The sequence below is a fragment of the Rhinoraja longicauda genome, chromosome 27 (assembly GCF_053455715.1).
Source record: "Rhinoraja longicauda isolate Sanriku21f chromosome 27, sRhiLon1.1, whole genome shotgun sequence".
NCBI lineage: Eukaryota > Metazoa > Chordata > Chondrichthyes > Rajiformes > Arhynchobatidae > Rhinoraja > Rhinoraja longicauda.
Genome location: NC_135979.1, coordinates 13,090,137 through 13,103,236, shown reverse-complemented (window position 1 = coordinate 13,103,236; position 13,100 = coordinate 13,090,137). Strand labels below are relative to the sequence as shown.

The 13,100-nt window shown below is 40.1% G+C and overlaps 1 protein-coding gene across 2 annotated transcripts in view; it reads left to right on the top strand.

The window, feature by feature from the left end:
- maco1b (macoilin 1b) overlaps positions 1-13,100 on the top strand; it is a 79,186-nt gene that overhangs the window by 17,252 nt on the left and 48,834 nt on the right. The gene's annotated exons all lie outside the window — the stretch shown is intronic.

Genomic DNA, 13,100 nt, shown 5'->3' with positions numbered 1-13,100 from the left:
GTCCAACGGGTCACGTCTACAACCTGTGTGGACCAACATAAACATCTTCAACCCCTCCCTGCTACGGTCTATGGTCCGCATCCATCATACCAGTACCCAAGAAGAACAAGGTAACATGCCTCAACGACTATTAAATGGTGGCACTGGTGCCTGTTGGATGAATTTCTTTGAACAGTTATTTATGAAATAAATCTCTTTCCTCACTAACTATCTGGATTTGCTTTAATTCCCTACTGCCACAATAGATCGACAGCAGATGTGATCTCACTAGCTCTCCATTTTGCACTGGTCCACTTGGACAACAAGAACACTATATCAGGCTTTGTTCATCAACTACAGCGTTGTGTTCAACACCATCATCCTTTTCAGAACTGGAATTCTGCTCCTCCCTATGCAACTGAATCCTAATTTTTCTTCAGCAGACCTCGATCAGTACAAATTGGCAATGACACCACCTCCTTGCTCACAAATGCCTCTGCTTCCTCAGATGTTGCATGTCGCCAAATACTCTCTTGGTAAATGGCGGAGAGCGAACTGATTGGTTGCATCACAACCTGGTTCGGTCATTTGAAAGCTCAAGTATGAAAGAAACTGCAGAAAGTGGTGGTCATTGGCTGGTCTATGAGTACTGAGCTCTAACATCGAAGGGATCTACTGGAAACGCTGCCTCAAGAAGGCAGCGTATATCAAAAACCCACACCACCCTGCCACATTTTACCTTGATGCTACCGTCAGGAAGAATGTACAGGAGGCCGCGAACGATTATTTCCAAGTTCAAGAAAGGCTTCTTATCAAGCCATCAGGCTCTTGAACTACCCTACACAACTCTAAGCACAATCTTACCTCGGCACCAAATGTCTATGGACTTTGCACTACCGAGGTTGCACTATATATTTGGGCTTGCACTATCATGTTCTGGATATCTAGTGTACCCAGAGTAATTGATAATTTATTGTATATTTATTCATTCTGTTCTTCTGTTTAAAGTGCCAATCAAGCTGTAGCAAGTAAGAATTTCATTGTTCTGGTCCCAGTCATATGATGATTAAACACTCTTGATTCTTGACAAGGGAATACTCTGTTTTGACACTGTCGTCTTTTAAAGTATAATGTATTTGAATGCATGTTGAGATTTGAACTGTAGTGTCAAGTCAGTCCTAATAAGGGAAATGCTACGCACCCACATCTGAAGGATTTGCATAATAACCTACCTTTTGGGAACCCTGGCACTAATGAAGCTAATGTGTGTGTGTGTCAGACTATTTTATTTTTCTTGCGTACGCTGTATCTGAAAATACTGGGAAGCTCAAATGTTGTGATAATATTGGGTTAAAATTTAGTTTCTGCATAAAAGCTAGATACAAAACACTGGCATGTAGAATTGGCAAACAAATTTTGGAAAACATCTGAAACTTGCAATGCTTTTTAAAGCTGATGTTTACAGAAGCTGTAATGTTATGTAAACTAAACTGCATGTCTATGTAACATATGACTTTTCATCTTTCCAGAATACATATTTTGGCATGAATATAATGTGGCATTCACTTTTTCAGGTTTACTAGTCTTTTTCAGATCCGCTGTTGCAAGAAAAACATTAAATGTAGACATATTGTAATTGTTAAAGAATATTTTAATGTGGAATGCCGAGCCTGGATGATGAAAAATGTCATTATCTTGGGTAAAATCTGCCTGTTTGCATGCAATGGCATTTCTGTGTGCAGATAGAAATCAAATCCATGAGGTTTGTAGTTCTTCCAGGCAATTTATTTTACTGGTTGAAATTAAAATACATCCTCAATGGCATTGATATTTAGCTACCAAGAGGGAGCTTGATAGAGCTCTTGAGGATGTAAGGGGAGAAGGCAGGAATGGGGTACTGATTGAGAATGATCACATTGAATGGTGGTGCTGGCTCGAAGGGCCGAATGGCCTACTCCTGCACCTATTGTCTATTGTAAGTGAAGTGCACACGAGACATAATTAATCATGTAACTTAGCAGGTAAACTGCGGATGAGAAGTAAGAAAGCAAGCTTTGAATATGTAATGTATTTAAGAGTTCATAAATTAATGTTATTTGTCAGAAGGTAAATGGTTTCTTGGCCAAGTAGTATTTTTAAGGGTCTCGACCCGAAACGTCACCCATTCCTTTTCTCCCAAGATGCTGCCTGACCCGCTGAGTTACTCCGGCATTTTGTGTCTACCTTCGATTTAAACCAACATCTGCAGGTTTTTTTTCCTACTAGTATTCTTAATGCCAATTCTGAGAAAAGTCAAGGAATCTTGTGAGTTCTAGGAGCAGAATTAGGCCGTTTGGCCCATTAAATTCACTCCGCTATTCAATCATGACTGATCTATCTTTCCCTCTTAACCCCATTCTCTTGCCTTTGCCACGTAACACCTGACACCCTCACTAATCAAGGATCTGTCAATCTCTGCCTTAAATATCCAGTGACTTGGCCTCCACAGCCATCTGTGACAATGAACTCCACAGATTCACCACCCTCTGACTGATTTAAGCTTGTTTATGACTGAAATTATGGATTTTCCGCCTGTTCATTTTTATGGAATGGTAAAAGTTCCCGTGTGATTTTTTGGAATGGGTGAAATTGTTTACAAAGCAATATTATTTTTCTTTATATACATCTGAAAGCTCAATTGATAAAGATAGCTAACAACTGTAATATTAAAACCACAAAGGTCTCATGTATATTGAAAACTAGAGTACAAGTGGGCAGAGCTTACTCAACGTACCCAATAGTGTAAGAAAATAACTGCAGATACTGGTACAAATCGAAGGTATTTATTCACAAAATGCTGGAGTAACTCAGCAGGTCAGGCAGCATCTCAGGAGAGAAGGAATGGGTGACATTTCGGGTCGAGACCCTTCAGACTAATGTCAGGGGGGGGCGGGACAAAGGAAGGATATAGGTGGAGACAGGAAGATAGAGGGAGAACTGGGAAGGGGGAGGGGAAGAGAGGGACAGAGGAACTATCTAAAGTTGGAGAAGTCAATTTTCATACCGCTCTGCTGCAAGCTTCTCAAGCGAAATATGAGGTGCTGTTCCTCCAATTTCCAGTGGGCCTCACTAGATCTAGAGCAGCGGATACAATAGATGTGGTTGGAGCACCTGCACCTCCTCCAACCTCATCTATTGTATCCGCTGCTCTAGATGTCAACTTCTTTACATCGGCGAAACCACACGCAGGCTCGGCGTTCGTTTAGCTCAACACCTACGTTCAGTCCGCCTTAACCAACCAGATCTCCCGATGGCTGAGTACTTCAACTCCCCCTCCCACTCTCAGTCTGACCTTTCTGTCATGGGCCTCTTCCAGTGCCATAGTGAGGCCCACCGGAAATTGGAGGAACAGCACCTCATATTTCGCTTAGGCAGCTTGCATTGACTTCTCCAACTTTAGATAGTTCCTCTGTCCCTCTCTTCCCCTCCCCTTCCCAGTTCTCCCTCTATCTTCCTGTCTCCACCTATATCCTTCCTTTGTCCCGCCCCCCTGACATCAGTCTGAAGAAGGGTCTCGACCCGAAACGTCACCCATTCCTTCTCTCCTGAGATGCTGCCTGACCTGCTGAGTTACTCCAGCATTTTGTGAATAAATACCAACGTACCCAATAGGTGATTTGAATCACACCTGGAGAACAGCATGCAATTGTGGGCACTTTGTTACAAAGGATATATTGACCTTGTGTCCCCTTGTTTTTGAAGCCCAAGGGGTAGTGATTAAACTTTTCATGATATTTAAAGAAACTGATAGAGTATATGTAGATAAGCTGTTTTCATTGTTCAGAGAGTTGACAGAGTTGACTTTCAGGAGTGAAATTCAGGACTTCTGCATGCAGAGTAGCAGAAATTTGGAAATTATTAAGTCTATTAATTTTAAACTTGTGTTTGGTAAATTTTTGCTATCTAATTGTGTGAAGGCCGATGGGGAGAATGCAAAAAGCATAGTTACTGAATGGTGGAACATTGTCTACGGAACTGAGTGGAGGGGAAAATGGAAAGTCAACGTGCAGATTGGGAAGGTTTGAGAAACCTAATGTGGAGAAATGTGGGAAATCATTGCTTTCACATTTTCAGAAGTGACTAATGCTGTGAGTTGTATTGAAATGTATTAAGGTTAGGGCAGGATAAGATAAATTGTGCGGTAGAATGTGTTGAGTTATTCCCCAAATTTTTCAAAATGAAGATGCCTTTTAAAAGATTTTTGTGTGTAGTGGAAAATGACAATTATGTGTAGTACACAGTTTTTATGTGTAGTGGAAAATGACAATAACAAAATATATTTGTTGGGAATCAACCCCTCTGCTAAATTTGGTAAATATATTATCTTGATTATGCTGAAATCTGATTTGCCAGTTTCATGCTCCCCTTAATTTTGTTTTAAGCAAACCAAGTTTATTCTCTTCAATTTAGTTTTGAGATACAGCAGGGAAATGGGCCCTTTGGCCCACCAAGTCTACGTCAACCATCTATCACCCAGTCCCATTTTCTCATCTATTCCCTGCACACTAGGGACAATTTACAGAGGCCAATTAAGCTATAAACCCACATGTCTTTGGAATGTGGATTGAAACTGGATCACCTGGAGAAATCCCAACTGGTCAGTAGGAGACCATGCAAACTCCACACAACACCCGATGTCAGGATCGAAACCTGGTCTCTGGCGTTGAGGCAGCAGCTTTACCAGCCGCGGCGTAACATTGTAACTGAATGTAAAGTTTATTGGAGCATTGATTATCTGGAAAATTTGCTTGTCCAATACTGAGTGTCCCAGATTAACGAAGTTTTGCTATTTCCGTAGGTGGAATAAATCCTTTTCATTTAGTTTAGAGATACAGCACGGAAACAGGCCCTTCGGCCCACTGAGTCCGTACAACCAGCGATCCCCGCACATTGACGCCATCCCACACACGTGAGGGACAATTTTACATTAATACCAAGCCATTAACGTGCAAACCTGTGCATCTTTGGAGTGTGGGAGGAAACCAAAGATCTCGGAGAAAGCCCCTGCATGTCACGGGGAGAATGTACAAACTCCGTACAGACGAGCATCCGCGCTGGCGCTGTAAGGCAGTAGCTCTACTGCTACGCCACCGTGCCGCACTTTTGCGTGGAGTTTTAATAAAACTCACTGTTGTTTGTGAATTATGATGTTACACAATCTCTAAAAGACAAATGGAAGCATTTGAACAAAAAATAATTTAATTCTGAAATGGAAGCAAGGGAGAAACAAACCATTTTTCATCGATGAATCAGCAAAACTTGAATCCTACTTCAGTTTGATAACTCAAGTTTTGCTGGTTCATCGATGAAAAATGGTTTGTTTCTCACTTGCTTCCATTTCAGAATTAAATTAATTTTTGTTCAAATATTGTTGTAATGAGCTATAATTTCACTTTGGGTCTCCAGTCAAATGTTCTACTTTTGGGTCTGATGAACCAGTGCGTTTCATTTTCCGCAGTCATGTTATTCAAATAATTGGGTGAAAATATGTTGCCTATCTACTGGTTATCTGTAGGCCATGTATGTGACAACACAGGTTTAAGTCATTTGTTTACTTTGAGGTGTTTTGTAAGAGAGAACTTTACTTGACTGTTGTGGTTGCATAAAGCTCGAATTGTTTATTTTCCTGTGTTACGTTTTGGATCTTTAATTTGTTTTAAAGAACCTCACAATGAAGTGAAAATGTATCATTAATTTAGTATTGACAAAATACATGTTAAGGTCATAAGACGTAGAGGCAGTATAAGGACATTCGGCCCATCGAGTTAAAACTTGTAACTGCATTGGTACTCCTATGTTAGGAGTTGCTTAATATTTTGGCAGCAGCTAATCTCGTTTAACCCGATGGTTCACTGTTTTAATAATTGCATGAAGTAATTAGGGATTGGCACACACATCTTTATTGGTGAAATTATTGATCTACCTGAAATCTGGTCTTCTTGGAGGATATATTTTTCCATCTGTTTTGTGATATTAATTATTCCTTTTAACTATAAAAATTAAATTCACAATATTGGAATAATGGTTCCAAATGGGAGAACCTCAGCACCTCAATATTCATTTTTGCTCATTGCTCCTGTCATGTTGACTAATGTAATTTAAGTTTTTTCAACTATATAAATATAAATTTGTTCTTCATATCTAAGTGACAATTTAATTTGGTTTTTAATCTAATGCTATGAACCAGTTTTTGCTAGGTGAAGTTCCACATATAGAAAATGTTGGCATGCCTTGTCAGTATTGAAAGAAGTATATAAAATTATGATTGGCATAGATAGGGTAGACACAGACCCTCCTTTCCAGGGTGGAAATATCAAAAACTAGACTGCATTGCTTTTTGGTAATATGGGCAATGTTTAAAGGAGATGTGCAGGACAAGTTTTGCAGAGTGTGGCAGGTGCCTGGAGTGATGGTGGAAGCAGATATGATAGTGGTGTTTAACAGCACACAGATATGCTGGGAGTGGAGGGATATAGATCATATACAGACAGATGTTCAGCACAGGCAATATGGGTTGAGCGGCCAGTTCCTATGCTGTACTGCATAGTATTCACTACAGAGCCTCTCCCTATAGCTCGTGTCCTGGCAACATCCTCGTGAATCTTTTCAGCTTAATAATATACTTCCAAGAGCAGGGTGACCAAACCTGAACACAATACTCCACATGTGGCCTCACCAGATATGATACGCACAATACTCCAAATACGGCCTCACCTTTTTGGCCCAGAGTTTTTCTGGTACTTGCCAGACGAAACCATTGGACTTTACCCATTTAAATGTTGCCATTTGGGACTTGTGTAAATACATCTTCAAACACAAAGAAATAGGCAAGATTTGTCAAACCATTGAGTCCAGCGGGAGGGTTCCATCCAGCTATGATTCATCATAATCATAATCATAATCATTCATGGCAGTTGTAGGACTCTGTAGGAAAAGGACGAGGATTGTATTTGAATTATTTGTTTCATTTTCTGCATTTGATAGTTGAACTGTATAGAGTGTTTCGAGCTGATTTTATTTTTTAGTTTTAATTTCATTTTTAGGAGCTTTGATTCTTTTAGGGCTATCAAAGATTCATTTTCTAAGGCTGTTCCAGTTATTGAGTTTTCAGGGGAATTTGTGGATGCGGGGAGCAAAATCCTCCAGTGGCCTATTTGAGACCTTGCTGCCACTCAGGCTTTGCTGCTGGAAGTCCAGGATCACAGGGCCAGTGTGAGGGACCAGGTGATTTTGAGCATGGCTGACTGCAAGCTGTTTGGCCCATAGTAACAAGATCTGGCCCCTTTGTCCTCCAAATAACGTGGAGTTAAATCTTTTCTCTATTGTAATGCAGCCATTCTTACGGAAATTTGAATTGGTTTTTGGTAATTAGATCTTCGTTAATCAGGTTAAAGTAATGAGATTTAATTTCTCCATAACATGATGTTTTGGCGATGAAGCTGGTGAATGCAGGTCATATTTTGTGAGGTTGTATGCAAGGTTTAATTCAGCTTTTTGAATATGCCTTGAATTTACCTTAAGAATTAGGTTATAAACAAAGGTTATTCAGTCTGAAGAAGGGTCTCGACCCGAAACGTCACCCATTCCTTCTCTCCTGAGATGCTGCCTGACCTGCTGAGTTAGTCCAGCATTTTGTGAAATAAATACCTTTGATTTGTACCAGCATCTGCAGTTATTTTCTTACACAGGTTATAAAGGTTAATTAATAAAATTGTCCACTTGAAATATTTAAACCTGATTTTCATTTAGTTTTCAACAGAGTAGGCTTACATGGATGAATGGCCTAATCTTGTTCTTATTCCTCATGGATTTAATTTGTTGAAGCATGCAAATCATCATGTTGATGAGGTGAAATGTTGGACAAGGGAGCATTGGAAGTGATCTCTCCATCTGTTGCAGGAAGACACAGTGTGCAAATCTTCCTGAAGCAGTTTTGGATTTCTGATTCCGGCAGAGGGAGAATCTTTCCAGCATTGTCAACATTTCAGGTGATTTGTTGGTAATTCCTTATTTAGTTGAGTGAAAGTCATGTTTGAATGGACTCTCATTGGACTGGAAATTGTCTAGGTTGTTGACGTGTTACTGTTAAAGGCCTGTACCTTTTCTCGGTGTGGCCCCGGATGCAATTCTGTGCACACGGCCCAAGGCTTGACAGATCAGGCCTTGGATACTTTGAGCACAAAAGGCCTGTTTCTCCCCTATCTGCCTGATTTACTAAAATTAGATTAAGGATTCCGAATTAAAGGGGAGGTTTTCCAAACCTCGGGTGGACAAAATACATCCTAATGACATAAAAGAAAATTGAAAAGTTAAAAAAAACATACTGTTGTTGGAAATCTGAAATAAAACAAAGATCTTGGAAATGGTTAGCAGCTCAGGGAGCATTGGTAAAGTGGGGGAAGACAGTTTCCTTTTTGAATTTAATATTTCTTCAGCAGTATGAATATCTGAAGTCTAACTTGACTGGTGGTATCAGCTTTTGTCATTTAGCCTCTCCTGGCCTCTACCCTGTCTACCCTTTGTTTTTCTATCCCTTCCCTTCCCTGTAATTTGGAATAATGTGATTTCTCACTTTCCCTAATTCTGAAGAAAGATTGTTGACGTGAAGCGTTAACTTTTTCTCATTCCATAGATGTTGCCTGATCTGCAAAGAGCATGCATAACTTTGTCTTTTTTTTTCTTGACACTTGTTTAAATTATAAATAAAAGACCTTGCAAGGAAAGAGTTCATGGTTGCAGTATGTTAGAAAAGGATTTAACTATGCCAACTGTATCTGTTGCTCTCTTTGTGTTACAAGATCATCAGGAAATAGTAGCAGGAGAAGGTGTCCTTGTCCATAAGCCTGCCCACTATTCATCATGGCTGAACTGTCTGACATCTCTTGTGTGCCAGTTCCCAATGGCCCTCAATTCCTTGATCTTTCAAAAATGTATCTTTAAATACTTCGTGATCTATCATTCACAATCTTCCAGGGTAGAGATTTCCAGTCATTCAAGTCTTTTTTGCTAGATGTTAGTACTGTTCTGTTAGTGATTTATCTTGATTTTGATTGTAATCTTTGAGTTAACGTGCCTCGTCCACAGCAGTAGGTATTTGTCCTTGGCTCTATGAAACCGAGGAACAGAGATCCCAATGGATTTGTGCATATTTGCAAGTTTTGTCTTATTGATTCCTTCTAGAAACTTGAACATACAGAGATTTTCCTGAGGAAGAGAAGAATCATTTACAGAAACATATAATTTAGGAATAGGGGTAAGCTATAGGTGAGTGAGTTATTGATTAGTAGTGTTCTGAGATGACTTTACTGAAGGATTGTACGGTGAGGCCATAAGGGTGGAGCTGAGAAATTAAAAGGCAATGATCATCTTGCTAGGATTTTATGATAGGCTCCTCAATAGTTGATGAGAATTAGAAAAGCAAACATGCTGGTTGATTGCAGATAACTGCAATGGTAAAAGGGTTGATATAGTTGGAAATTTTAACATTCCTAATATGGACTGAGACTATCATAGAGCTGAGGGCTTGGATGAGGGAGAATTTGCCAAGTGTGGCCAGGAAAGTTTCCTCAGGGTGGCACAGTGGTGCAGCAGTAGAGCTGCTGCTACACAGTGCCAGAGACCCGAGTTCGATCCTGACTAAGATGCTCTCTATGTGGTGTTTCTACAATCCCCCTGTGACCGTGTGTATTTTCTCTGGGTGCTCCAGTTTCCGCCCACATTCCAAAGACATGCAGGTTTATAGGTGAATTGCTTTTTGTAAATTGCCCCTAGTGTGTAGAATGCGAAAGTGGGATGACATAGAATTAGTGTGTGAGTGATCTATTGTCTTCAGGGACTGATGGGCCTGTTTCTACACTGTATCTCTAAACTCTATGTAGAGAGTCCTACAAGGGAGAGAAAAAAGTTTGACCCACTCTTGGGGAGTTGGTCAAGACAAGTGCCTGAAGTATCAGTGGGTGAGCCTTTTGGGACCAACAAGCACTGTTCTGTTAGCTTTAAAATAGTTATGGATAAGGATCGGGCTGGTCCACGAGTTAAGTTTTAAATTGGGGCAAGCAAACTTTGATAGTATTTGGCAAGTTCTTCCACGAGTATTTCTCTTTTTACTGTGAAGAAATTCATGAAAATTAAGAAATTTGGGGAGTTAATGATGATGTCATGAGGACAGTCCCTATTAGAGTTGGAGGTTCTGTATGTCCCAAGACATATGAAGGTAGATAAATCTCCTGGGCTTGATCAGAACTATCCACTTACTGTGGGAAGTTAGAGGAAATTGCATGCATCCTGGCTGAGATATCTGAATTGTCATTAAAGGGGTGAGGTTGCAGAAGAGTGTGACTAATGTTGAATAGGCTGCAAGGAAAAGCCTGGAAACTGTAGACCAGTGAGCCTATCATCTGTGGTAGGCAAGTCACTGAAGGGTATCTAAAGGATAAGCTGTACATGGTTTTGAAAAGACAGGGATTGATTAGGGATGGTCAATACGGTTTTGCGTGTGGGAAATCGTGTCTCATGAATTTGAGGTTTTTAAGAAGTAACCAAGAATGTTGATGAGGCCAGTGCTGTAATCATCATCCATATGGATTTCTGTAAGGTTCTGCATGGAAGGCTGCTCTGGAAGGTTAGATCACATGATATCCAGGGAAAGCTAGCTAACTGATTACAGAATTGGCTTCACAGTAGGAAACAGTGGGTGGTGGTGGAAGGCTGTTTATTAGACTGGAGGCATGTGACCCGTGGTGTGCCTCGGGTCAATGCTGGGCCCATTGTTTGTCATCAATATCAGCAATTTGGATGAAAATGTATAAGGCATGATGAGTAAATTGGCAAAACTAAATGATATTATAGACAGTGAATAACGTTATCAAGGATTGCAGTAGGATCTTGATCAGCTGGGCAAGTGAGCTAAGGAATGGCTAATGGAATTTAATTTAGGTAAGTGTGAGATATATTCTGGGAAGTTGTACCAGGGCAGTTCCTTCACTGTGAGCGGTGGGGGCCTGGAGCATGTAGAGGAGAGGGATCTAGGAGTAGAAATATATAGTTCCCTGAAACTGGAGTCACGGGTAGAAAGGGTGGTGAAGGCTTTTGGTATGTTGGCCTGCATCAGTCAGGGAATTTGTTTTCAAGTATGGACATGTTACAGTTGTACAAGATGTTGGTGAGGCTGCACTTGGAGTATTGTGTTTGGTTTTGGTCATCCTGCTATATGAAAGATGCTACTAAGGTAATAATGCAGAAATTATTTGTAAGGATGTTCCCAGGACCCGAGGACCTAAGCGACAAAAGAGAGGTTGGGAAGGCTATGACTTTATTCCTTAGAGCGCAGGAGGCTGAGGGGTGATCCTCTGGAGGTGCATAAAATCATCAGGGGAATATATAGGGTGAATGCACAGAATCCTTTCCCCAGAGGAGGGGAATCAAAAACTGGAGGGAATAGGTTCAAGGTAAGAGGACATTTATTTTAATCGAAACCAGAGGATGATAAGTACCTGAGGTAGGTACAATAACATTTAAAAGACATTTGGGCAGGTACTCGGATAGGAAATGTTAAGAGGCATAGGGGCCAAGCACAGGCAAATGGGACTAACCTAGATGCGGCTTCGTGGTCAGTGTGGACAAGTTGGGTCCAGGGGCCTGTTTCCAAGGTGTACAAGTCTGACTTTATATGCCCAACAACTCCTACTTGGCTCTTTTGTCATTTACCTACACTAAAGGATCTTTTACTATAGCCCATTAATCTACCAACACATCTTTGTACCTGTTTCCTCTCACTTTTTGCAGTCACAAGAAGAAATTGGAAATTTCACACAGGCAGCAGCTGAGGTCAGGATTGAACTGTGAGGCAATAACGCTATCTCTGGACACTACCGTGTAAAAGCTAAACCTGTCCATTCTAGGAATCAGTGGAGTAAATACTCTCTGAACGGTTTCAATTTCATTAATATCCCGTGTTAAATAAACCATATCAGCACCTTCATCCCAGTCATTTATACAAATTGTAAAACATTGAGATCCCTGGCACCAATCTCTGTGGTCTACCACTTGCCGCGGGGAGAAGACGCTTTAATATCTATTGTTTCTTGTTGGGCAAACTTCTATCAATGCTAAAATGTTGCCTCCTACACTAAGCTTTTATTTTCCACAATTGCATTTGCTATAGCAGCCCATGATGTGTTTCTTGTTAAGCTTGGTAGTTTATTTGATAAGTGGTTGCAAAGGTGACCCTTGCTGGTTGAATTCTGCATTATGAACAATATGTGATATTTCCAAATTGAAGAAAAGAGCAGGAAAGTAACAAGAGTAAATACTAAAATAAGTGAATATTAACTTTCACTGTAATTTGTTGTACTTATCTAACTAATGAGATGATTTACTGCAGACCTTCCTATACCAGTTTGAGATTGATCCCGTATTGTCAAGTTTAACTGGTTTATTAGTTTTTAACACTTTGCCAACTAAAATGCAATCTATCCCAGGAGAAAAATGCCAATCTTCATGATATTTTAATATAAACAATTGGGAAACTGTAGAACATAAAAGTTAATGTGTTGCAAAATGACTTTGAATGGAGTATAATGTTATTGAAAGATGGTTAAGGTAAAGGACATGGCACAATGCATATGCTGCCTGACCAGGAAGAATTAGCTCAATTTGTCGATTATTTTCCTTGCAGTATATGAAGAAATTGTTGGATCATGGTGTAGAAGGGTTTATGTTTTGCATTGAGATGTCGTGGAATGGGGAGTGGTCAGTTTCCATTAATCGGTTGAGAACAAAGGGACAAAGTGATACAAAAGAATAAAATTATTTGTAATAAATTTAATAAACAGAATATGAAAAGCTTCATCATAACGGCAAGTTCCTAATTATAAAAGTAGAGACAATGACCAAAATTTAAGACAAGGTTAGGTGGGTGAAGACCAGGGAATATAGGAATAGGATGGGCACCTGGCATAAAATGAGCACTTGTGTCGATGGTGAATGCCACAATAGACAGAGTGCACTTAATTTCTTATTTTTAAAATGTAATTCCAGCAACTGATCTGATTTAAATGGATGACTTTCTAAGTTCTGAATAC